General features: G+C 32.9%; 1 long non-coding RNA gene across 3 annotated transcripts in view; it reads left to right on the forward strand.

Moving 5' to 3' along the window:
- Window positions 1–25,218, forward strand: part of LOC145938777 (uncharacterized) — a 431,555-nt gene that overhangs the window by 313,863 nt on the left and 92,474 nt on the right. For 2 of the 3 annotated variants that reach the window (XR_014425733.1, XR_014425730.1), the window contains one exon: window positions 12,009–12,052. The exons of the other annotated variant lie outside the window; for it this stretch is intronic. This is a non-coding gene — a long non-coding RNA (uncharacterized LOC145938777). The remainder of the gene's footprint in view (window positions 1–12,008; window positions 12,053–25,218) is intronic. 3 annotated transcript variants of the gene reach the window in all.

Genomic DNA, 25,218 nt, shown 5'->3' on the forward strand with positions numbered 1-25,218 from the left:
TATTACATTTAAATTGAAATTGTGAAAGAAATGTAAGTGTAACGAATATCGCAAATATCCATAATTAAATATATTTGTGACATGCGTATAAAATCATAGTATATGTAGTATATTAATTAACCGTATAATTAATCGTCAGTCTCTTTATTATAAAAAAGTATGCATGCTACAGTATATATCATTATCGTCATTATACGATCTTCTTTATACTTTGAAGTAGGAATCAAAATGACGTAATTTTTGTAGCACTAAAAATAAAAAAATTTTACCGAAATTTTATTTAAATTAATTTTGTTTTAAATACTGTTTTAGAGATATATTTGGAGTATATATTTGGAGATGAATATATAAAGTACAGTATGCATAATACGCGAAGTATAATTGAAAATGGAAGAATTGACAAATACTCTTATTGTTGTCCGAGAGCTCGTAAATTAACTCTGTTTTTTTCAAGAGCAACTCTCGACAGACAGTGACATGTTTGTGCACATGATAGGCGCAAGGGAAATACGCGTAGTCACTATAGGCGAACAATGGTTGAAAAAACAGATTGTTCATACTTTTTTCTTTCTCGAAATATAGTATATATAAAATATATACTTTTTATTTTCGTTGTATATATTTTTTATCTGAAAATAAAAAATAGTAAACTAATAAGAATTTTATAATTTTAAATAAAATATATGATTTTTATATAATTTATAAAACTTGATTGTTCGGATATTTAGTTTTAAAATCAAAGAAAGATAATTTTGTCTCGCTCTTTTCTTCATATTAAAAAAAAATCAAGTACTCGCGAATTCATCAGGATATAACTGACCGCTGTGACTTTATTTATATAAAATTAGAAAAAGAGGATGATTATTAATGTGATAGATGATACGCAATTCATATTGCATTGGGTCAATACTGTATAAGTTTCATGTTTGCAATATAAAAATATTCATATATAAAAATTATTTATTGAAGCAAATATCACGATAAATCTAAGAAAGTTTATTAAAGCATTTAGAAAGAGTATTTGTGCATGAAATTGGAATATTTCTTCATATAAGAAATAATTAGAATATGAAAGAATAATAGAAAGCGAACATGAAACTTATACAGTATTGACCCAATGCAATATGAATTGCGTATTATTTATCACATTAATAAAACCATCCTCTCTTTCTAATTTTATATAAATAATAGAAAATACAAACTGCTTATTGCTTATATAATCTTTATGCTTATTGTTACTAGTGTAATGTATTGCGTAATATTTGCGAAATATTTACTACTTATATGCTACTGATCGACAGGAAAAGTTATTATTTTCTTGCTCTACTCATGAAAGAACAGTAGAACATATGGGAGTTGTTTACGTATCGCCGGAAGGATCGATCCCATGCGAACGTCCTTCTTTAAAAGTTTTATAGTAAGAGACTTCCCGGCGCCACGCTCCATTGCTCCATATTGGAAGAGATAGGAAAAAAAGCCCCTTTACGTTGCCGCTCGAATTGTTTGCTCGTGTACGCTAAATTAAACGTCAAGGACTAGGTACATCTAGATACTATCAGTTGTAAACCGCAAATGTTTGTATCCGCTAACGGACTCCTGCTTCAATTCGTAGTGGACTTCTACTCCAAACTTAACCAATCCAGTCTTTCGTAAAGATATGTCCCCAGCAACTCTGCCAGAATTAAGAAGCCTTATCAGTTTGGAAATTTTAAAAAGTTTAGCTTATCATTCTGCAAAGTTTTACGTATCTCCATTAAAAATGATGGACAGTCGCGTGACATTCTCTCTCAAACTATTGATTTCCAACATATTTTGATAATTATATGTTATTTTGAAGATTACAGTGAAAATATTACACGCAACACAATTTTCAGACATGCGCGAATCGAAATTAAGCACGCTCTTTCGCATTTTACAAATACGAGTGTTCTAATTGGACAATTTGATTTAATGAAGTTATACGGTCATGTCGGAATATTTCACTGTAAACTGGTAGCGATTTTAATTGGCAATTTTCCTTTCATCACGGTAATGAGAACTTTGTATATATTTTTTTTATAAAAATATCTTTGCAACATTTCACGATAAAATTATTTCTTTTTTTTTATATAATATAATTATGCAATAATATATAATATATAATGCATCTTTTTCTGTAAATACTTCTTTAATTAGTATATTGAAACACATTTTTAAAAATATTTTATGAAGTTTACATCATATATGTCGATATATGATGAAACTGATCATTCATAACTTAACACTTGAGATATCATGAGTAGCGTCAGTTTAGAAATAGACGTTTAAAAATAGCCGCGATAGCAGCTTGACGACAGGAGACTGTTAGACTGTCAACTCGGTAGCACTTACTAACGATGCGATCAGTTAAAGGGGCAGGTACCGAAAGTTTCGTCTTTCGGGGGATAAGGGCAGCTTGAAACTCTGACTCTGGATAATAATGACAGCCGTGACGGCGAACCTGTGCCTCTCTTGACACGAATGAAAGGACTCATATTAGAGTGTCATGTGTTTTCTCATTTATCGTCATCACATATATAAAATTATATCGCTTTAAATTACAATTATTTCATACAAATTTTAGGAATTAAAAAATATGAAACGTTAAGATTATTATAAATTTTATTTTTATTATTTGTTAATAGATCTATTCCATGAATAAATTTTGGTATGTGTTTATATGAGTGTTAAACGTGTGATAAGAGTGAAAAATATCTAGATATAAAGTCGAAAAATAAAATATAAAATTAAACGACAGCATTTAATTGAACGTGAGTAAAATTGTTAGTTGCATGTCAGATTATATATTGTGTATATATATAATTATGTTTGAATTATACGACAAATTATTTAAAGAAAAGGCAGTGAAGTAACAATCATGACATGGCAGTCGTGAATTATTTTTTTACACGTGCAACGCGTGACAAATTGGTCAGACGGATTTACAGTGTCAGGGGAGAGAAAAACAAGAAAGCTGTCGGAATTTTCGTAAACTCTCGACTCGGCTATGGGCCGCCACGAAGTGGCTGCGCGTGGAAGCGACATCGCGAATCTTATTAAATTCCGGAACGCGGTCTTCCAGCTGTTTCACAATACCTTTTCTCGATAGGGAAGTCGAGATGCAATGATATACAAAAATAAAACAAAGAAATATATATATATATATATATATATATATATAATTCATTAATAGGAAACCTTGTATAATATATAATGATATTAAAAACAAATATTCATTTACACACTTTGTATTATTTTATTAATTTCAATTCTTAATTTATTTATATATTTTGAAAACATCAAACATTTTCAAATCTGTAAGAGTTTATTATTAGACACTCGCGCATTAAATTTAAAAAAATATATTACAACATTAAAGCCAGAAATAAGATATAAAATATGAAGTAATTATGATATTAATTTATAAACTCAGATATTTAATCTGATGAAATACATTCATTAGTTGCACATGATATGAAGATGAATTATTGTATTAGAAGTTCAAATTAATAAAATAATACCGCATTATATATATATAGTCTTATTATAATTTATTATGAAATACGCATACAGAAAGCATACAGTATAAATCTTAAAAAAAAAGAAGGAAAGAAAGTCACACATTAAAAATTTTTTAGAAAAACAAAAACATTTTTGGTAGCTCAAATATTTTGTTCCATATGTCTTATTTTTAAAATTTTTAAATCTTTTCTATAATATTTGATAAGCACACGGCTATGCACAGATTGTACAGCTTCGACATAGTGGCCGCAGGCATAGCCTTAACAGCTAGATTACACGGGCTGAGCCAATGATTAATCAAACACTCCGATGTGCAACGTAGTAACAATGCACGGCTCGCCGCTCGGGTACCATTAAATGTAGGGGTTGCGGTCGTATGGTTAACCTGTGATTAACCATGTACTCGAGACAAACATGGGCTCATAGGTCCCACGACCAACTTCAAGACGGCTCTTACCATTGAATTCTCGACGAATTAAAGACCATTTAATTCCGATATCACCCGTTCAGATACAATGATTAATTAGCTGCATTCTGGAACAATAAGCCAGAAGCTGTAACAGTATTGCTATTGTGATAATATTATTGCGGGATCAAACTTAATTAATTTCAATCTTAATTTATCCGATTATTTATCTCCTTTTGCAATTAGACTTAAAATCAAGTCACTTAATAAATTTATGCTTATTTACATAGGTATGTTCGTACGTCATAATTAATTTCTGATATAGTTAGAATAAAATGAGATTTGGCGAAGCAAAACGATAATAAATTAATAATAAAAAAATATGTATGCTTTTGCGCATGCTGATAACATTTTTCATCACTTGTGATATCCGAACAAGTTAATATTCAGTATTGAGAAATCAGGCGGACAAATTTTTCAACGCAATAGTGCTTAGAGCTTGCATGCAATAGTCTTAGAGCTCCTATGATAGTTTACAACGAGTAGACATTTATGCTCGACGTCTGGTCCCTCGAACGAGCGGCGACAGCATCTCGTTCGGCGATGCCCGATATATCTCATTTATCATCGTACACAACGGAAGTTTTTATTACTCCTGATATAACAGGAGCTTCATGGGGGAGCAAAGAGCTAAGAAGGATTGTGGAAAGGAAATGGAGCGAGACAGGAAAAACAAAGCGGCGCGCGCGTCCGTTATTTTTTAATAAAACTTGCCCCGGCCGTTTTTCCGCTCCCGCTTTTCGTCGGGCGGAAGTTCGTTAGATTCAGCCAGCCTCAATTTCATAAAAACTCGTTAAAGAAAGAGATCGGGGCCCAGGAATGTGAGAGAGGAGAGAGAAGCTCACGGTTGGCGAGCGGTCGCGCAGGAAGAACGTTGCCAACTCGGTCGCAAACAAGCTGCATCGTTATCGCCAATTACACCGGCGGATTTACCGATGAGTTGGTGAAGTAAATTTATTAACTCCTATACGAACGAAATTATTTTCTTACCGGGAAAGAACGCTGGCTTCGTTTATTGAAACTGGAACAGTAATTAGAAACTAGTACACTTTTATTTTTCATTTAATTTTTTTCTAACCATTATAATTTTTTTGCATTAATCTAATTAATAAAGTAAAAATTAGATCACTTATTTGATGAAACTGAACATAATAAGAAATACAGATGAAGAAAATTAAGAACTTAGTTTTCTATAAAATAAAATTTCTCTAATTAAAAAAAAAAAAAGATTCGAGAAAATGCAATTATTATAATAGTCTATGAGAAATAAAACCGGAATTTTTTTAGTACTCAATACATGAAAATATTTTTTAGCATTGTTACTGAAAAGCAACCGACTTTGAATTATTTTTTAAATTATTCAGATTTTTCTATATATATAATCTTGAAAATTTTTTAAAAAAATTTTCTTCTTTTTTATCTGAGCACATCTGCTTTATTTAGACAAATGTATAAGAGGGAAAGATACCATGGGAAGAATCTGACGGATAACTGATTGTAAGCATCAGTAGATATTGTTATTGAAACTTTAAATGCGTAGTATGTCTCGTTTTCCGGCTGCTAGGAAAACGAAAAAGTGAATAGCCGACCACACTCAAAATAATTTTATCGAAAAACTTTTCGTGCAACTCAGCCCGTGTCCGGTTGAATATCATGCCGGATTATGCCATTGATTCTAGGATGGAAGTTCGTTTTATGGTTGGCATATAGTTATTCTAAATTTGCGAACTGTTATATAAAGTCTGAGGGAATTTAAAACACACTGTTCCTCGTAAAAAAAAGAGGCTGAATTTGCTTTTTTTATACCAAGGAGTGAGATGAATCGCCATAAATGTTATTCTTACATTCCTTTCTTGAAAGATAGCGATAGTCGGAATGGAAATACAGCGAATTCGTTATTTACTAAGGAAGTGGCGCTTCATATTTTTCCGTTTGCAGATTTGTCATTGGTTCCTTAGGGTATGGTCTTGCGAAACGAAGAAAAACTCGTGTAAATATCTTACGGAGAGACGAATGGTTTTCCGCCGCGGTTGAAACTAATATAGGAATTGCGCGCGGTTTGATTTATGACTACGGTAATGCGCGAAATATGAAGAAAGTCCAGACAATCATGTTTCTACAATCGTTTCTGCCGCGAGTTTTTGAGGAAATTACGAATTTTATTAACGCAATGCGGTTACGTCTGACTTTCTTTATGAGACTTTGATGAGAGAAGCTAGAAAGAAGGAAAAATATCAATGCCAATATATATATACAGGATGTATCAAAAACCTTTTATTTCCAGATAGTTGTATAAATTTAGAATCGATTCTTTTCTAACTAAGATTTCATGAGATACTATTAACGTGACAGCTTTTACTCTTTTGATAAGATTAAATCTTATTAGTGAATTCTCACAAAAGTGTATGAACAATCAAACATCTTTATTTTTTCTACCGTTGATATCGTTAAAATTTAATTTCAATTTCTTTAATTTTTTATTTTTTTATATTAAATATTGTAACTTTATAATTGTCTGATCATTATCATATTTTTTAAAAGAATTACGAATTTATCAAAAAACTCGTCATATTGACGGGAATGATAATAATCAAATCACTTTGCATTTCTACACATTTTTATAAATCTCGTGTAAATTATGCATATGCATCTTTACCTGCAATTTACGATCTTGCAATAGTATACAACGCCGACATTTGCGAATCGTTTCAAAGACAAACTACTGCGTGTTTAAGCGATAAATCTCCCTGTAGTCGAAATTAGAAACAAAGTTGCATTTGTTAGTCAACAATGCCTTTCTCGTCCGGGGTGCAGGCTATGATTCCGAATTCGTAACATCCGGTAAAACCGGCCCATGAATGCCATGCTTATGGCTCAATTAATTTCAATGACCTGCAGGTGACACAGGCTACTTCGATAACAATGCTGGCCATCCCGCGTGTCCGTCGACGATTGTAATAGTGACGGTCGGCTGACCGTGGCCATTGCGCGTACAAAAACAAGACGAATAGACCGGCTATCTAGAGCAGATAGCCATTGAATGGATCCGCTTGATCTACGACTCCGAAAACCGCGCACGAATGTATCTGTCTGCAAAAAGTCTCCGTCTATTGGACGCACGGAGGTCTCTTGATCCTTTCGATTTTCATGGACGCAATCAGATTCATCGATGAATCTTGTGCAGCTGATGAATATTGCAGAGCGATATTTATATAAAAAATTTATATATATATATATATATTTTTTTTTTACATTTGATAGAGATATGTTTTTATATTTAAAAAGTTTCATTGTGAAATACGCGTGAAGTTAAGTGATTCGAGGAATCACAAAGATGGAATTTGCGTGAATTAGTACGTGCTGTCATAACGTAGTATTTTATCGTAGTTACATTACAAATATTGGCATATCTGCTGGGAAAATATCATGAATCATGTTATAATGGATGAAGGATCGAGCTTGCATGCGAATGACATGGATTCAAATGTCAGCTATCAAATACATGCGGAAGCCATATTTTTCTACAAGCTGCCGAATCAATATCTTCCCGAAAAATTCTCTTTGCTACCATGTACAGTTTCTCCCAAAAGAAAATTCTCTTTTGACAGATGAAGATATATATTTTAAATATTATAATTTATAAAGAATATCATATAATTTATAAAAAATGTTAGAATGACGTTAAATGTTAAATGTTAGAATGATGCTAGAATCTATAATAATAATTAATTTTCTGGTAAAATTATTTTAAATAATTATAAAATTATTATCGCTATTAATAAAGCTAGAAATATTTCTGAGATCCATTTTAACTGCGTTATTGCCATTTAAGATATTACATTTAATTTATTGCCGTTTCATTAAGAAGAAAATTTTATTTTTAACACTCGATTATTATTATAATCGCGTAAACATCTTTAATAAAGTAAAGTCTATTTTAGTCTAATATTTTCTCGATTATCACGATAAGTGCCCTTGTATGAAAGACGAATGTTCGTGATACTGTCGTCGAATTCCGACACGCAATCAGCTAATTGAACCGTAAGAGAAATTCGTTGGGGTTTGTTACGCGAACGAACGACCTTGGCGCTCTAATTCGTAACCTGGGCATGCCAAGCGAATGCAAATTTATAGCGCGGCGAGAAGTTCCGGAGAAACGGCAGGTCTTAGGGTTGGTGAGCCGCAGCGTAGGGTTGATGGTCAAAGCTTGTATTAATTACAACTGTCAGGCAACCGAGCGCGCCGTCGACTGGAGCAGAACCGTGCCAGCACTGACTTTGTTCCTTCCGAATCGCTTTACGACACGCAGCGATTCTCAATTCTAGGCTATGGATTCGCGCAATTAATCTTACACTACGTGATCTGACAATAAAATGCCGCAAATATGAAAACAAAAGATAGATTTCTTGAAATTTCTTTAATTCTGACGCTGTCAAAGAATTCTCAAGTAATGACGTATATATTATGATACATCTTGTTAGATTTTTATATGCGTACAATGTATATAAAATACCCCGATTATTAAAATTAATTGATTAATCTTGTTATTATATAGTTCGAAAAAATAATATAAGAGAATATTCAGAGATCCTGCTTATATATTTTAATTCATTCATATATCATTGAATGTTTTATCTGGAAATATTTCACATTATCAATTGTATAAAGTAAACGATGTTTGTCGATATACTAAAAGATAGTCTCATGAAAATGACAATACGAATGTTAAGCAACGTCGATGGTCTCTAGTGACGACAATAGTATTTTCGCACTTGAAGCACATATATCAATCTTCGGTAAGACTGCTGTCTAGACCAGTAGCCGAGCACAAAGTATCGATCATTTTAGGGAAAGTATCAATCTATCGCAAACACCATAAAGTAAACCAACTGTTTCATTTGTTTTCTCTGATTACTTTAACTTATGATAAAAAAGGATTTTAAGAAATCATATAGCGTACGTACAAAATATTAATTAATTTCGAAGTTTTTCAAAAGTTTTTCTTTTTAATAATTCTTTAAAATAATATTATTTAAAACTTATTATTATTATATTTGTTTCAATAAAAAATTAATCTAACTTATCTCATCATTATATGATAAATCTGTATTATAATAATATAGATATTAATAGTTTTTGAAAGTATATCTATTTTATTTGCTTATAAAAAAACTGTATGTAGTTATTGGTTTAATACTAAATAATGATACTATATAATGATTTACCATTTAGTCGCCAAATTTATTCTCATATTTTAGCAATATATAAACAGAATCTTTAAACAATATCTAAACAGGAGATAAAGCTATATTTATGTTTGCTATAAATATCTCAATGAAGTACTATACTATTATATGGTTTCTTGATTTCTTGCTATGTAATTCGTGCTACATACTCACATAAATATCGCGCAGTACACGCGAATCCTTGTTTCCTTGTTCCTGTCGTATATGCGCAAGACGATGTCGCAAGGCAAACTTCGGGCTTGTAACTTCATTGCACCAGCCGTGTAGACCCAAAGTTCCATGTGCATAACACGGATAATATATAGAAGGCTGCGTAGTCTTCCGAGGAATGACGTGCGTGCGCTATACGATTCATGACGTAAATTATTACAAGGAAACTTAAAGCAGTTTTGCTCTAAAAGAGAATGTGTATATTGCAAAGAGCCAATATCTCTCTCATCGATATCTCTCAACAAGTTATGAAATAGATCAATACGTGATAGTACAGTTGAATTTATTATCATATATAAATGATGGTGAACAGAATATTAGCCTTCGATATCATTTATTCTATTTTTGTTTTTAATTAGTTATTATATAACTTTTAGCTGAAGTGTATTTATATATATTTTTTTTCGCTATACGTATAATTAGTAGCATGTCTTCTCAACGTCACATTGCGTCGTTTCTCCCTTCCTCGTGTCAAGCTAAATCTTATTACCTTACGATAGATCGCGCGCCATCGATCCAACTTTTCGGTACCAGCAATACGTCTTCGTATCAAAATACTTCTGTTCGCAAGGCGACCTCTTTTCCCATCAGCGGCCTCTCGACCTCGGAACTCGACTTCTTTCGCATCTACCATCCCTCACCTATGCGCGGACGTGTGTTCTCTAGGAAGCGCTTGGGTTTGATGCATGGGGCTACTTCGCAACGTCGTCGAGAAACTCGACTTTATCAAGCGGCCTGGTGCGGAACCAGCGTCGAACCAGCGGTCGATTGTCGACATAGAAATTCGAATACGATGAACTTTACCAGGAAGCGATAGTCTCCGTCAGCGTACAGATATATAAGAGGAGACGGGAAAGCTATTTGCTTTTGATCTCGCGTTAGAGCTAGCCGCTTTACGACGACGAGGCACTCGAGCGACAGAAGCGCGACGGCAAGATAGGTCGGGCAAAGTGTGCTTCAAGAAACTTAAAAAAAAAACGAGATCGTAATAACACCATGGTATAGTTCAACGTGCGATAAAAATCCTTTTTCACTCGTTGTAGCATGTTTCCTTCCGCGAGAAGAATCTGAGTTTATCATCACTATTTTTACACGCATGAAAATTATAATTGTTTGGTTTCATTGTTTTCTAGGATGAATTGCACTCCGGTTATATATCAAAGAAAAAGATATAAAATATAGCAATATATACAAACTATGCATATATGAAAAATACGTGAGATAATTTTCATTGAAATTATTAATTACGATTGATCTTAATTGGATTTACATATTGTTGTACATTTTTTTATTGATATCGGGAAGATATTTTTATGGAAAGTTGAAAACAAAAATATTAATAGTGTAATTTTTATAGAATATCATATTATTCAAACAACAAATGCATCACGTAAATCAAAATATAGATATGAATGTGTCAACATGCATACGTATGTATTTAATACGAGAGTCTATTTATGCGTGCCTGGAGGAAGATTCGTGCGAGGCAAAGCAACGCGTGCACTTCCGGAGCAGCTTAAGAGCTAATAAGCACGCGAGACACATGGCACGAAAGTTCCTAATTGGAGAATCTTGTAATGCCGTCCATTGCATTTATGCGCTTGATAAACCGCAAGTCTCCAGAATTCATCAAAACTCAGAGATGACAGTTTGCGCATTTCGTTAGATTATAGCACAACTTATTAATTAATCCATGCAGAGAAATCTAAAAAATAAAGTTTGCAAAAAAATGTTTATAATATCTCTGATATTAATTTTGCTTAGTATCTCAGATGTATTTATTAAGGCTGAAGTACGTGAATAATAAATAAATTATATATAATAAAAGCTATTAAAACATATATTCTGAATAACAAATCTCGATATCTATTAAAAAGTTACTTAGGTATTTCAAATAATATTTCTCTCTAGAATAAATGTTTAAAGCAATTAGTCAATTAATTAAAGCATAATGTAACTTAAAGGTAAATGAGACAAACTATATAAAAACACGTCTTTTTTGATAAGAGGAAACAAAATAATACTTATATGTCCCCTCCATATTTTGTAATACTAGAACAACACAAGCGCGCGGTACGCGTGCGCCATTCTTCGATTTTATTAAAAAAGAATGTTTTAAATAATATGTTATAATACTTTAAACTCGATTAATATTTTTGACAGTTATCAGCTGATTTCTGTCAAAAAATATTAATCAAGAATAAGGTATTATAACATATTTACAACATTATTTACAACATATTACTATTTTAATTTTTATAACATATTATTTTTAAATTTAATTTTTTACCATATTATTATTTTAAAAATTAATTAGCAAATTAACGCTTTAATCAGCTGATTTCTGTCAAAAAATATTAATAAAGCGAAAATTTGCTATTTAAATATTCTAACTTACATATTTGTATTTATATTTATATTTATATTTATATTTATATATTTATATTGCAATATAAAAACATTTTTTTTAAACTGCATTGTTTATAGATATATTCGACACACATATATATGTATGTATCTACATAATTTGAATATTTTGTTTTCAGATCAATGTGTGTTGTGTACTACAACTCAGCTATTGCACGTATCGGTGAGTGAGAAATCGTTTTATTTATAACATTTCTATAGCGGTAATGGGGCGTGCATAATAATGTTGAAAATATTAAAATACTAATATATTTTAAATATGTTATAATATCTTATCCGCGATTAATATTTTTTGACAAAAATCAGCTGATAATTGTCAAAAATATTAATTGAATTAAAAATATTATAACATCCCTCTCTAAAAAAGGCATGTTAAGTCGATTCTCGCAAGTATTGTTGCATCTTTTCCACGATGCTGATTGGCTGTCTCGATTTGCGTTGTGCATTATATTCGTAGCATCGAGGAGGCTACTTTCATTGACCTATACTACTTACATTTACTACATTATTTTATGTCACTATTTTGCATTTAACTTTTTAATTCATGATGTCTAAATTAATTAAGATTGTTTATTATTATTTATGATTATTATTTATATTAATTTGTAATATTTTTATTTATATTGCCATTGACCTATACTACTTTCATCGATATACACTACTTTCATTGACCTATACTACTTACATTTACTACATTATTTTATATCACCATTTTGCATTTAATTTTTTAATTTATAATATCCAAATTAATTAATATTGCTTATTATTTATTATTATATTTATTGATTAATAGTATTTTTATTAATTTATATCACTTTCATTGATCTACATTACTTTCATTACCTATACTACTTTTACTACATTTACATTTACTACATTATTTTATGTCAACACATTTTGCATTTTATTTTTTAATTCATAATGTCCAAATTAATTAATATTGCTTATTATTTATTATTATATTTATTGATTGATAGTATTTTTATTGACTTATATTACTTTCATCGATCTACACTACTTTCATTGACCTATACTACTTATATTTACTACATTATTTTATATTACCATTTTGCATTTAACTTTTTAATTTATAATATCCAAATTAATTAAATCCAAATAATTAACGCTTTAATCAGCTGTCATTTCTGTCAAAAAATATTAATAAAGCGTTAATTTACTAAATTAAATTTTAAATAATATGTTAAAAATATTAAAATAGTAATAAGTTGTAAATAATATGTTATAATATACCTTATCTCTCCGCAATTAATATTTTTTGACAGAAATCAGCTGATAACTGTCAAAAATATTAATCCAGTTTGAAGTATTATAATATATTATTTAAAACATATTATTCTATTTAATTCTATTTTCAACAAACTGTTAAACTATTAACCCTCGCGATGACAGCCTCTCGATGCTACGAATATAATGCACAACGCGAATCGATACAGCCAATCAGCATTGTGGAAAAGATGCAACAATACTTGCGAGAATCGACTTAACATGTCTTTTTTAGAGAAGGATATTAATTAACTTTTGGAATTTAAACTGGATTTAATCGATTTTGTTGAAAAATATTTCCAACGTGTCACACGTAATCGAAATTAAAATAATTGAAGCTATGTGAACGCGAGACAATATTTTTGATATTTTTATTATGCAGAAATATGCGCAGCACCGAGATAAATTATTTTACTGACTGATCGAGCCGGATTGTATCTCTGTTTGCGCGCTGCCATTCATGAAAATCGTTCATATAAATTAGTTTCATTTATAAAGCTCCGAAGCGCCATTCGTGATCTTGCAGAACAAGGCGACTTTTACGAGCGTATACCAAACCATGGTGATTAACGATTGTCTCGGCCGAGAGGGAACATTAATTTTGATTTCGCCTGTCGAATTGTAACGCGTATTCATTCCTCAATAATTGGTGCATCATTTTGTTCTATTTGCACAGAAACATGTCATATCGACCGTAGCTACATTTTTATATTTGTAAAATCTTTTTTTTTAGTTTAGTAAAATTTTTTTTTTGTACGATTTATCTTTTAATCACTTCTGACTAAATAATTTTAATTCCAACATTTGCATGCTTGTCTGTTTGCTTCGAAAATAAATAGCGATCAAACTGTCACGCATTAGATAATTTCTCGCGCTCGTACAAATATAATATTGTATAAATAACAATCTGCCATTAAAGTGTAACGACATTATAGTTTGCACATAAAGCCATATATATCCCGGTTTTATATTATTATGCAACCAGGGTAACTAGCGATATACAATATACATATGCTCAGCTATCGTATAATGCCGTCATTTGTTGGCACAGCATTCAGATTTGTAACAATGGAGAGATTATTTTTTTTCAACATCTATATTCAATATTAATCAATTTTATAGTACATATAAATCTCTCTCTTTTTATACTCGAATATACGAGAGTTTAATTTTCAAATAACCAAGAAATCTATCATTAATTAATACGAAAAACTATTAGTAAAAGATCTTATGCTTTTGATATTTACATAGAAAAATACACTGATTAATTAAAATATTGATTTACTTAAAAATTTGTTAAAAACTTTATATATTAAAACTCTCTTGTTTCTTCTGTATATCCGAAAATAATGTTATTGAGTTATTCCGTGTATTTTCTGAATTAAAAAAATAACTGCAATTTGTAAACTATAAGTCATTGTTCTTCTATAGACATTCCATAGATGAAATTTATAGCAATTTTTTGTTAAAATCGTTCTCAATCGAATGGTTCGAATTCGAATTATTATGCAATCGAGGATAATGCAACGGTACCTCTCGATGGTTGCATACATAGTAGTTATTATCATAGAAGGATCACTATCGGCTCGAGTATGCATCCTCCGCGCTGATATAGGTACACGTTACGCCGAGACTAATGAATCGCTCGGGACTTTAGGGATAACGAGCAGCTAGCCGATCTATCTTCCCGTTATTCGATGTCAAACACTGTAATCTTCCCGGATTAATCGACTTTGGTCATATTTATACACCTGTGGGGGTGCGCGGTGAGAATTTACGTCTCTGCCACGTTAAGTCCTTCAATATTGGCCAACTTGAACGATCACGGCAGATCGAGTTCTTCATAACTTCGGTAGTTAACCCTCTTTTGAGTCTCTTCTTTTGTATTTTTCTTTCTGCGAATGTTGCGAAAACAAAGAATGTGCCTCGAAAAGTTTTCAAATTTACTAAAAAGTATTGAAACACGAAATATTCCAGAATATCCAAGGTGGTCTTCAAATTTAACTCTCACAGTCAGTCGCATGAAAATGCAAAATATTTTTGCAGCAGCTAGAAAGCAAAAGAAACTTTTGCTCAAGAAAATTGAAAATAATTATATCTTTCTTAATTATTTATTATAATATAAATTTTTAAGTATTTACTTATTATTTGTGTAAATTATCTATTTTAAGAACGTATAAAGCAAATTTGAGAGTTGGAAATAAAATATTTTGTGCTATAAAATTTCTAATATTTAATATTTAAATATTTAAATTAAAAATATTATATATATAAAACGCGTATACAATTAAAAAATTATTTGGTTCTTCTTAGAGAAAGGAAGGCGAATTGCTTTCTGAAATTTGTAAACATTATATTAGAGAAACACATTGACATGAAAAATCTTACTTAAAAATGGTTGTATTATAGAGCGTTTTACATAAATAATTTTTCAAAATTCTTTATTTTTTTAGATATATTTGATTTTTTCTTTCTCTTGTCAAATCTTGTTTCGCAGACTTTTAATTTCCCTTATTTTTTCTTATGTTAAAATTACAGAAAATATTGTGAACTACAGTAGCGAGGCATTCAACTAGATTGTTTAGGATTGTTCGGGAAGTCAATTTTGCGGGGAAACAATCCCGAGAGCGCTTTGAATGGATCACTTCGTATCAGAAAGACATTGTTTTATCGACATTATCGATCACCGCACATGCATCGGGTAATCCTTTCAGACTTACCGCTTTCGTTTCGCTATAGTTAAGCTGGCAGAATAGCCGTAAGAAAATTACTACGCGAAAATGTTAGCTAGGCTCGACCTCGAGAAAGACCGAGGGTGTGCTTAACCGTAGCGGTGGTGGTAGTGACACGTCGAGGGTACGAGCCTCCCTGCAAGGCTTGTATATGGTTGTCGAGATTATTCTACTCTCTCTGTCTTTCTCCTCTATCCTTTTGTAAGTAATACACTTCGATGTCAGGCATTCCTGATGCATAAAACCGCATATCAACCGCCGCAATAAGAAAGCGCTGCAACCGGATTTAATATGACGTGTACCCTGTTATTGCCGGTGCAGCCTCGCGTTTCTCTCAACCTCCTATTTTCCACTCTTCCTTCGACCTTTCCCCATTGCACTCGACGGCTCTCGACCCGTCTTCTCTTTTCCTAGCCGCGTACGCGGATATACCTACGCGTATCGCGTGTTGTATAGATGGTGTGTGAATTTTGCAAAGTTGATCTTGCCTCATCCCATCCGAGTCACGCTTCCTTTCGCAGAGCAACGCGTTATCGCGCTGAATTTTAATATCGTCTCCAAGGCCGCTGTGGATCCGGGCATTTTAATAACGATATGTTCCTAGTGATTACTTTGCAAATGTAACAACGATTTGCGCGATTACTGAAATTTTTGATGAAGAGAATTTAAGTGGGATTTGATTCCATTTGAGAGACACATATATAAAATGTATAAATATATATGTACATACGCGATATTCAGGAATATTTTGATCACCATTTTAAAGTTAATGAAGATTTTAGCGTATTAGATTTGCAGGTTTCAATACCTATACCGATATAGACTTGTAATAACGTCCGTCCATTTGCGTATCATGTTCCCGTGAATTTACAGAATATTAATGACATCGTGCTTTTGGTGATTACTAGCATGCGCGGCATGGTATATAATTCGGAAACGCTTTCAGATATATTTCAATATTAATGGCCTATATTGCAAGTTCGCTTGCAATACTGCTCCTAAAAATGAATGATTCCGCGGTTGCGCGGCGAGTTCGATATCAAAACATATCTCAATCGCCGCCGATTTATTTCATTGTGGAGGAATGTGCGTGTGCCAGAATCCAACGCGGAATGTCAATGAAGTCGTATATCATCGCCAATCTAAGCTAATAACAATCTATCGTACACACTACCGATCTACTCATTCCGCTAAGCCGCTGTAAATTAGGCTATTAAATTCGTATTGGTCGGCGGCGGTCGCTCATCCCGGTGTTGTTGTTGCCAGTAAATCGCCGAATAGCCGAACGAAAAGATCAACGTAGTGGATTCCATATAATCGTGCACAGTGCCACGAAACTCGCCGCATTGTAGTCCGCCACTCGAGCGTTTTACATATTTTGATTGTTCGCATACACACATACACACACATACAAGCGAGATATCTCGCGGGCGGGCATAGAATCTCGGGTTCGGGTATAGAATGGAAAATGCGCATTATATTATTGAACATGCCGCTATTGTCGCACTCATGCATAACGATCGCAGTTCGTCGCTTTTTGCAGGCGAATCTGATGAAGCTTATCAAGATATTCTCTAACGGAAATGGCTCTAGAGGATGTTCCAAAATTACTGATTATAAAATTCACGATATTTTTTATAACCGCTTCTTTAAATTGTCTGAATGATATTTTATGCGAGAAAAATTATCATTCTTTCAACACACTTCTGTTTATTTTCAATCTTCGTAAATTACCAAAGATCGAATTTGTGTTATTTGTGAAATTACTTTTGTTCAAATAATAAGGTAGTATTAGATAGTAATATCTTGTATGAAAATATAATCATATTTTTTCTAATTTGCTCTTCAATATCTAAAATACAAGCTGATTTTGGAGTGTCCAGTATAAGAATATAAAAGCAGTTGAACGATCGCTCACTCCAAAAACGATAACTATGCATCAAGAAAGCGATGCAATTCACGATATAAAGTTATTAAAGATATACCTTTTATCATAGAACATGGACATTTTCCAACATTGTTGGCTGTTATTTTTTTACATTATTCTATAGTATATCGCGATAGAAATATATAGGTATATTATAAAGTTTTAATCATTTTCTATCCACGGTGAAGTAGTAATTTTTTATTCTAAATATTGTATAAATACGATGTCTGCTTAATTATCTGTTATGATTGATTACGTTTATCTGTCACGAGCAATATTGCTTATTAAATCGCTGAAGATTCTGCCGCATGATATCCCAGAGAACGATACACAATTTTGTAAATAAAATGCACAAAACTGAGACACGTCATGTGATACATGAGAAAATACATGAGAAAATCATTTTTAAGAAGATAATCGCTTAGAATTGCAATTTGAAGAGATTCATAACAAAGCCACACAATGCAAATGTGAAGTGGACTTTAATAGTAGACTAATGATAATCATAAAGGAAGATAATGAGAGAGAACTAATAAAATTTGATGCATTCACATTCAATTCAACGCGTGAACTTGAGCAAAAGAACTCGATTGAATCTCTCTATAACGAGGAGTTTGTTCGGTGCCTTCGCATTTTAGAAATAACATTTCAGATCAACTCCAAAGCAATCCAATTTAGGAGGAATACACACACAGCTTTCTTTGCTCTGTGTGTATGAACTTTCAATATACACATAAACTATTTCTTTTTAATAGTACATTCTTCATATCAGACACGACGATTTTTGCGATAGCGATAAATAACTTACATTATTCTTACTAAAATAATCAATACGAATATTATTTAAGAATATAAAAAAGAGATGAAGGATGTGCGAAAGACACATAAATTAGCAAATTTTTTTTATAAAATAACATTTTTGTCTTTCTTAAGAGATAATATTTGTGTAATAAATAAATCTATACATTTATTTGTGTACAACTTTATAACAACAGAGAATTGAGATGCAATTGATTAATTAAGATGTAGCTTGCAGACATATTTATTAATTTTAATTTTAAACCTTTGTTGTATCTTACAGAGAAAAAAAGAAAGAAAGAGAAAGAAATTTTTTTTCCAAAAAATTCTCGTAGAAACTTGAAAAACTCGTATTAACATTCTTATTGTAGCGTATAATGGGTCGAATGTTTGCGATAATTTGTATTACGAGACGCGCACGTCGAGATATCATCGCGAGATGCTTGTTAATCAGGAAGCAGTAATTAGTTCACATCGCGCGTGTTTTTCTTCGAGCTGTTAAGCCGATTTTTCGTGTATGTCGACGATATAATTTTCGATCGTAGATTAAAATTACCGCGAAATATACGCTAAGGATTTCTTTAACATGCGAACTACTGTTGGGCGCGAGAAATCGCGAGAAAAGCTCTAATCGGAGTTACGAGTTGGTTCGCTGGTATTCGCAGGGTGTTATTACGAGACGAAATAACGACTTTGCTCGCCGATCGCGCGTAATACGCTAATTAGTCATGTGAGTAACAATCGTACAGCGTTCACCGCGTGTACGATAAAAAAAAATGCGACCGTCCGGGCAACAAGGCGGATCGATCATATTCGCGGGTTAAAAAGAAACACTGACAAATAGCCCGAGGGAGCGGTTTCCGTGTTCTTATTTTATCAGAACTGTATGACACGCGACTTTCATGCGTACCGCTCGTCGTTGCACCACGCAAACGCCGAGATACGTCCGCATAAAGAGTTTAATTGAGTAATAAAACATACATATTATACAATACATATACATATACATATATCGCACACTGCGACGTCGAGAGAAACGGCGATATCTAATGAATTTACGCGGTTAACTCTTTCTCTCTCTTTCTCTCGCGCGAGCTGCAAGCTTTTATTTTCCGCTGCGAGCTCTGCATGTTTATTAACTAGATTGACTTCTCAATTAACGAGGTTGGAAAAACTTTTAAAAAGAAAGGTATAAAAAAGATAGGTACAGTATAGTCCAGCAAATGTACTTTTTCACAATTTTTGAAATATTAAAGTTAAAATATTAAATGATATGAAATATTAAGAAAGAATGATTATTTTGATGAATTTGATTTTATAAATCTATAATTATGATATGAATGATAAAACGTTTAATAATTAAGCTGCGATAATAAATAATAAATCTTTGAATATATTAAATAATTTTGAATTAACATAACTTTTAGAAATTATATTTAAGATTTAAAATTTAAATTTAAAAATATATCAAAAATATTTAAAAACGATTACAAACAATGAAAACATTGAAGTGTTATCGTACTTTCAAAATAAAGTTAAATTAAATTTGAAATATGTAAAAATAATGAAAAAGTAATAAAAAATAATGTTTGTGTAAAGTTACATATAAATTGTATATTATTCAAGAAGCGCAGTTTATTAATTAATTTTAATTGAAATATATTAATTATGAAGTCTCTCTCTTTTTCTCTTTCTTTCTCTGAAATACTAAGATAGCAAATGTGCTATAAAAGTGCTGAGACTAGCAAACGATTGCAAGTAATTTGCGTATCATAATAGTAAAGAAATTTCAGTGGATTTAATCGACTTCGTTTATCGTAAATGGCCAAACGGTTTCGAAAAACTTCTTATAAGACTTATGTTTACGCTGAGCGTGCAGATTATAAGACTACTGGTGGTATATAAAAATAAGCTCTTCTGCGGAATCTAAATATAATTGTTCTTTTATGTCTCTAAAATAAAACTGAGTAAATGAAAAGCGTAATGAAACGAGCTGCACTCGCCTTTTCTATGATTATTTTCTTAACGCAATCGCGATACAATCTTAGAAAAGATTCTGAACAGTATAAAAGTCTTTTCTCAAGAAATCTAATGATACTTTTATACATAGGTATGCGTTTATAAGAGGGGGAGAGGAAATAGAAAATTAGTATCTCTTTGAATACTCCATTAAATATAAAATTGATAACTGTGAAGAACTTTTTATATAGATATTGTGTACTTATATTGTGACGTATCATTGGATTCGTGTCTAACATTTTTTTTAGTTTTCATATGAATATGATACACTCCTCAATTTTGAACATGTCATTTCTGATATTATTCTGTATAATGTATTTCATAATAATGTCTTTCGAAACTTTAGTAGACGTTTAAAGCAAGCATTATCTTAAGTTAATAAATTAAGTTGCCAAAGAATTATCATTACATTTTGAAACAATTGAGATTGTAATGTTGTCATATGGGTTGTGATTTAATCTGGAATATATCGAGATGAAAGGAATGGGCGATAGTCACGGAAATATTGCACATGCAACTAGATATCAAAATAATATTTTACGAAATAATATTTTAACAATTGTTAAAAATTTCACACTCGAATATAAGAGAATCAATCAAAATCAATTTTTCAAATATTATAGAAAAACTGAAAAATAAAATGTTTGCTTTGCTTTACTCTTCAATAGAGAGATAGCTCATAAAAATGTATAAATTTTATCAGCACATTTAAATCGAAAAATATCACGAAAAATAAGATTCGGAATTTCCAATCGCGAAATTATTTTTATCTTTGTATCAAAATATAATCGACATCTCAGAATCGCAGATTTTCTACGTCTAAAAATCAACAAATGAAAACACGCATGTGTATGCGTGTGCGTGTATCGCGTCATTAATTTTGTGTAGCACTAGTCGGAGACTATGCTATTTCTCTCGCGTTCCCTAATGCTCGATATACATCTTCCTTTATCATCTTGGCAACAGCACGGATATAAATGTGCGGTCCGGTGGCGCAGGGTCCGAGGGTGAAACCAACCCTAAAGACGTACGCACGTTTTCACGGAAGGGTAAGAGACGGAGATGGGCGCGGAACGCGGCAGCCGATGAAATATTCCGCGGCACAAAACAGAAACAAAAGCCGGCCGTGTTTCTCTACCGTGCCGATACATCCAGGCATGGCAGAGAGCGTACAGTAGTATATTTTCACCGGTGGTTGCGCCCCGTTGAATACATCCCCTGCAGCCTCCCTCTTCTCTCGTCGCGTATACATCCATATATATACCGCGGAACGCGGTACCAGATGTGATAATTTAGAGCGGGAAGCGAAGGTATGTCTAGATAGACGCGCCGTAGAAATCGACAGGTATGATGAATGCTCAACAGGCGCCACCGTTAAACCGACCTAGCAGAGATTATTGCGCGCATCTCGCCGTCGAATGCGTAGATCGGTGGACGTTGAAAGTTGAACGGGTGGGATAACGATGTAGCACACATCTGTGCACCGCTCGCGCCAAGTGAATGGTAAACGAATTTCACTCGTGTCACCCCTCGCCCGATGGATCGAATTGTTCGCGCATTTTTCCTCTTCCGCCCTTGTTGACCCCTTTTCTTCTTAACGATTGATATTGTGATATTCCTGTATCATAAGATTATCTGTATGATGTAATATATTTTAAATGAGATATTTTGTTGAGAAGCATAGAGAGATAAAAGTTAATATTTTAAAATTTTTTGGTCAATTGCAAAAATAACTTCCCATAATCTTATTCAGCTCATTTTATTTTTTTGAGATTCTCTCATTTTATTGTGATTTATGTTTTGACAGAATATCTCGAATGTTGAATCCGCATTTTGTTTTCTTCATTTTGCTTATCCCTCCGCGCATTAAATCATATTTATTAATCATGTCGATTCGACATACAAACGTATATCACTGTGTATTTTAAGCAACCCAGTCATCGTTCTTTCAAACATAAAAAAGAATTGATAAATCCAATAGACTTATATTTACATCGAAATAGCAAAGTTTTGCTCTTACTGATCATTTCCTTTTCATTCTATTTTGTATCTCTTCATACATTTCGATGAACAGCATCTATAAATTTGCTATCAAATTACATTCTTTTATTTTCTAATAATATAACAATAACTCGAAGGACTCATTTCAATTTATATCATTCAATTTATATCAGCGGGGATTTTTTGCATATTTTTATTAAACTGCCGAAATATTCGAGAAGGCTTTCACGTGAGCTGTCATAATCATCTGCATCTTCAGAGTCGCGGTTGAATGCAAAAGAAATCGCACTCCTGTTCCGCGCTTCCATCTTTCTCCCTTCAGAGTGTGCGCTCTCTATCATCCCCTTGCTCTTCTCTCCTCGTCGTTTTTATTTTTTTGTCGCTCGATGCTGCTATCGAAATCCTTTTAGCTTGCTCGTTCGAGTGATTCGAGGTTTTAAAACGGCATTCCATCACCAGACACTTCAGAGATCCTGAAGAGAGCGATGCCATTGCGGAGGAAGACGGGAACGACGACGACGACGACAGTGACGAAGGCGCGAGAAGAACTTCTCGTGCTGAGAAGGATCGACCGAATGGCTCGACGCGAATCGTCCGGCGAGTTTTGATGGATTATCCGTCGACGAGGAAGCCAGTCGATCAGTGAGAATTTATCGTGACTGCATTCACTATTGACGTCTACAGTTACCTAGACAAGCGTCTCGACATTGACATGACGTCGGAGTGTCTGACTAATACAATAATCTCTTTAACCATTTTGCCATATATTGTATATGCATCGCTTTTCTCGAAGAGACATGACTGACATTTTTTTCATAATTTTTCTGATTAGTATATAATATATATTTGCGAAGAAATAATTATGCACAAAAATAGAAGAAAATACATTTATTAAAGTAAGAGTACTCGTTCAGGAACTGTAATATAAACGCAGAAATCTTCTTTTTATTTTTCTGAAAACTAAGAAACTTTAAAGCCTGTTTTTATCCTGAACTCTCTCCAATTATCTCTGCATTCTGCTCGATTTTCTCCTCTCTTCTTCGGTATGGTAGCAATATGGCAGTACTCTGCTCTCTCAGAAATTACGGATTCCTTGAAATCCCGGTAGACTCACGCGATGATTAGCGTATTCGGGGGGTGCCAAATAGCGGGCGGACGCGTTAGCCACCGCTAAATCATCCGCAATGATGCATCATCGCAATGGCAGGCACCCTACAATATCCATCAAGAGCCGTCCGCTCCTACGTCGACGAGAGAGTCGACAGAGCGGTACCGGGCAGAAGCAAGGCCCGCCACGCCGGAAGGAAATCATCAGTACACCCGACTCTCGCCGCCACCGTGCGGCGCAATGGACAATGAATTATTGCTGGTTTCTGGCCCGGCGATAGCGTTGCATGGCAGGCAGGCAGGCAAGCAGAGACCATAATGCCGTCCGGCATTGAGACGTCTCCTACGTACCTATTTAGGTTTAGGTACGAAATAACCAAGATCGCACCCGCGCGCTTTGTTTCCGCGGCCGTTTGCATGTCGCGAAGCTCCCTTTCTCTCGAACTTCCGGCATCGTAACGGAATCTCATTGTAACGGTAATGCGCCGGGTTCCGTATCGGGAAACGGCGCACCTCGAAGGGAGGATTCTCGCCCGGCTTAATTCGAGGGGGAAACACGTAGTTTTATCCCTCCATTAGTACAGAGGCCGAAGGTGGAACTGTATTATTTGAGACAGTAACTGTAGACTCTTTGCTAGCGTTTCCAACATAGATTGTGTGTTTGCTCGTCGGCAATTTCTTGAAATCGATTCGTCGGATGATTATAGAGAATATGGTCGAAAAGTGTCTCTATTGAAATATACATACATGGATGTAGAAATTGTTTATCTGTTTTGAATATTAATCTTGAAATATGGCACAATTAATGAAAATTAATAAAAAAATCGATTTTATTATAGGTATAAAAATTTTGCTTAAAGAAAGATCTGAGAGAGATTTCCTCTTGAAAATTGAGATAAGAATTTTCTATAGATCTGGTTGTCATCAACTAACATATATTTACACATTTATGTTATACATTACTTGCATATACATATAAATGTATTCGATGAAATGAATATTTCGATCGCAATCATACATTGTGGTGAAGGCTATTATTAATCTCTGAAAAGCGCTTTCCGCAGAATTATATGAACGCATATTATTTAGTATTTACGCATATAACCACATTTCATAAACACGTTTCGATTTCCCATAATAGTGTTACATGCTCTGCCGCCTGGTCCTGTCTACCGGTCCATCCGATGAAATCGCACATGAGACTGCTATATGAGCGGATATATATACATATATTGCCGATCGATCGTACAGAGTTGCAAAGATCAATATGCGCTTTATAAAATAATAAAAAAATTAAGTACATATTTTAAAAAATTGTAAAATATATAATCAATTTTTTTCAGTCAACAGATCTTTTCGTTTTAATTATACGTAAGGAAAAATTTTTCTTTTTACTCAGATTACATTTCTTAATCTTTATTTCTCTATTTGATTTTTATAATAAATTAGACTTGATTTAAA

Source organism: Prenolepis imparis, unplaced genomic scaffold (genome assembly GCF_030444845.1).
Source record: "Prenolepis imparis isolate NDT839.2.m4 unplaced genomic scaffold, iyPreImpa1.0 SCAF_7, whole genome shotgun sequence".
Taxonomy (NCBI): Eukaryota; Metazoa; Arthropoda; class Insecta; order Hymenoptera; family Formicidae; genus Prenolepis; species Prenolepis imparis.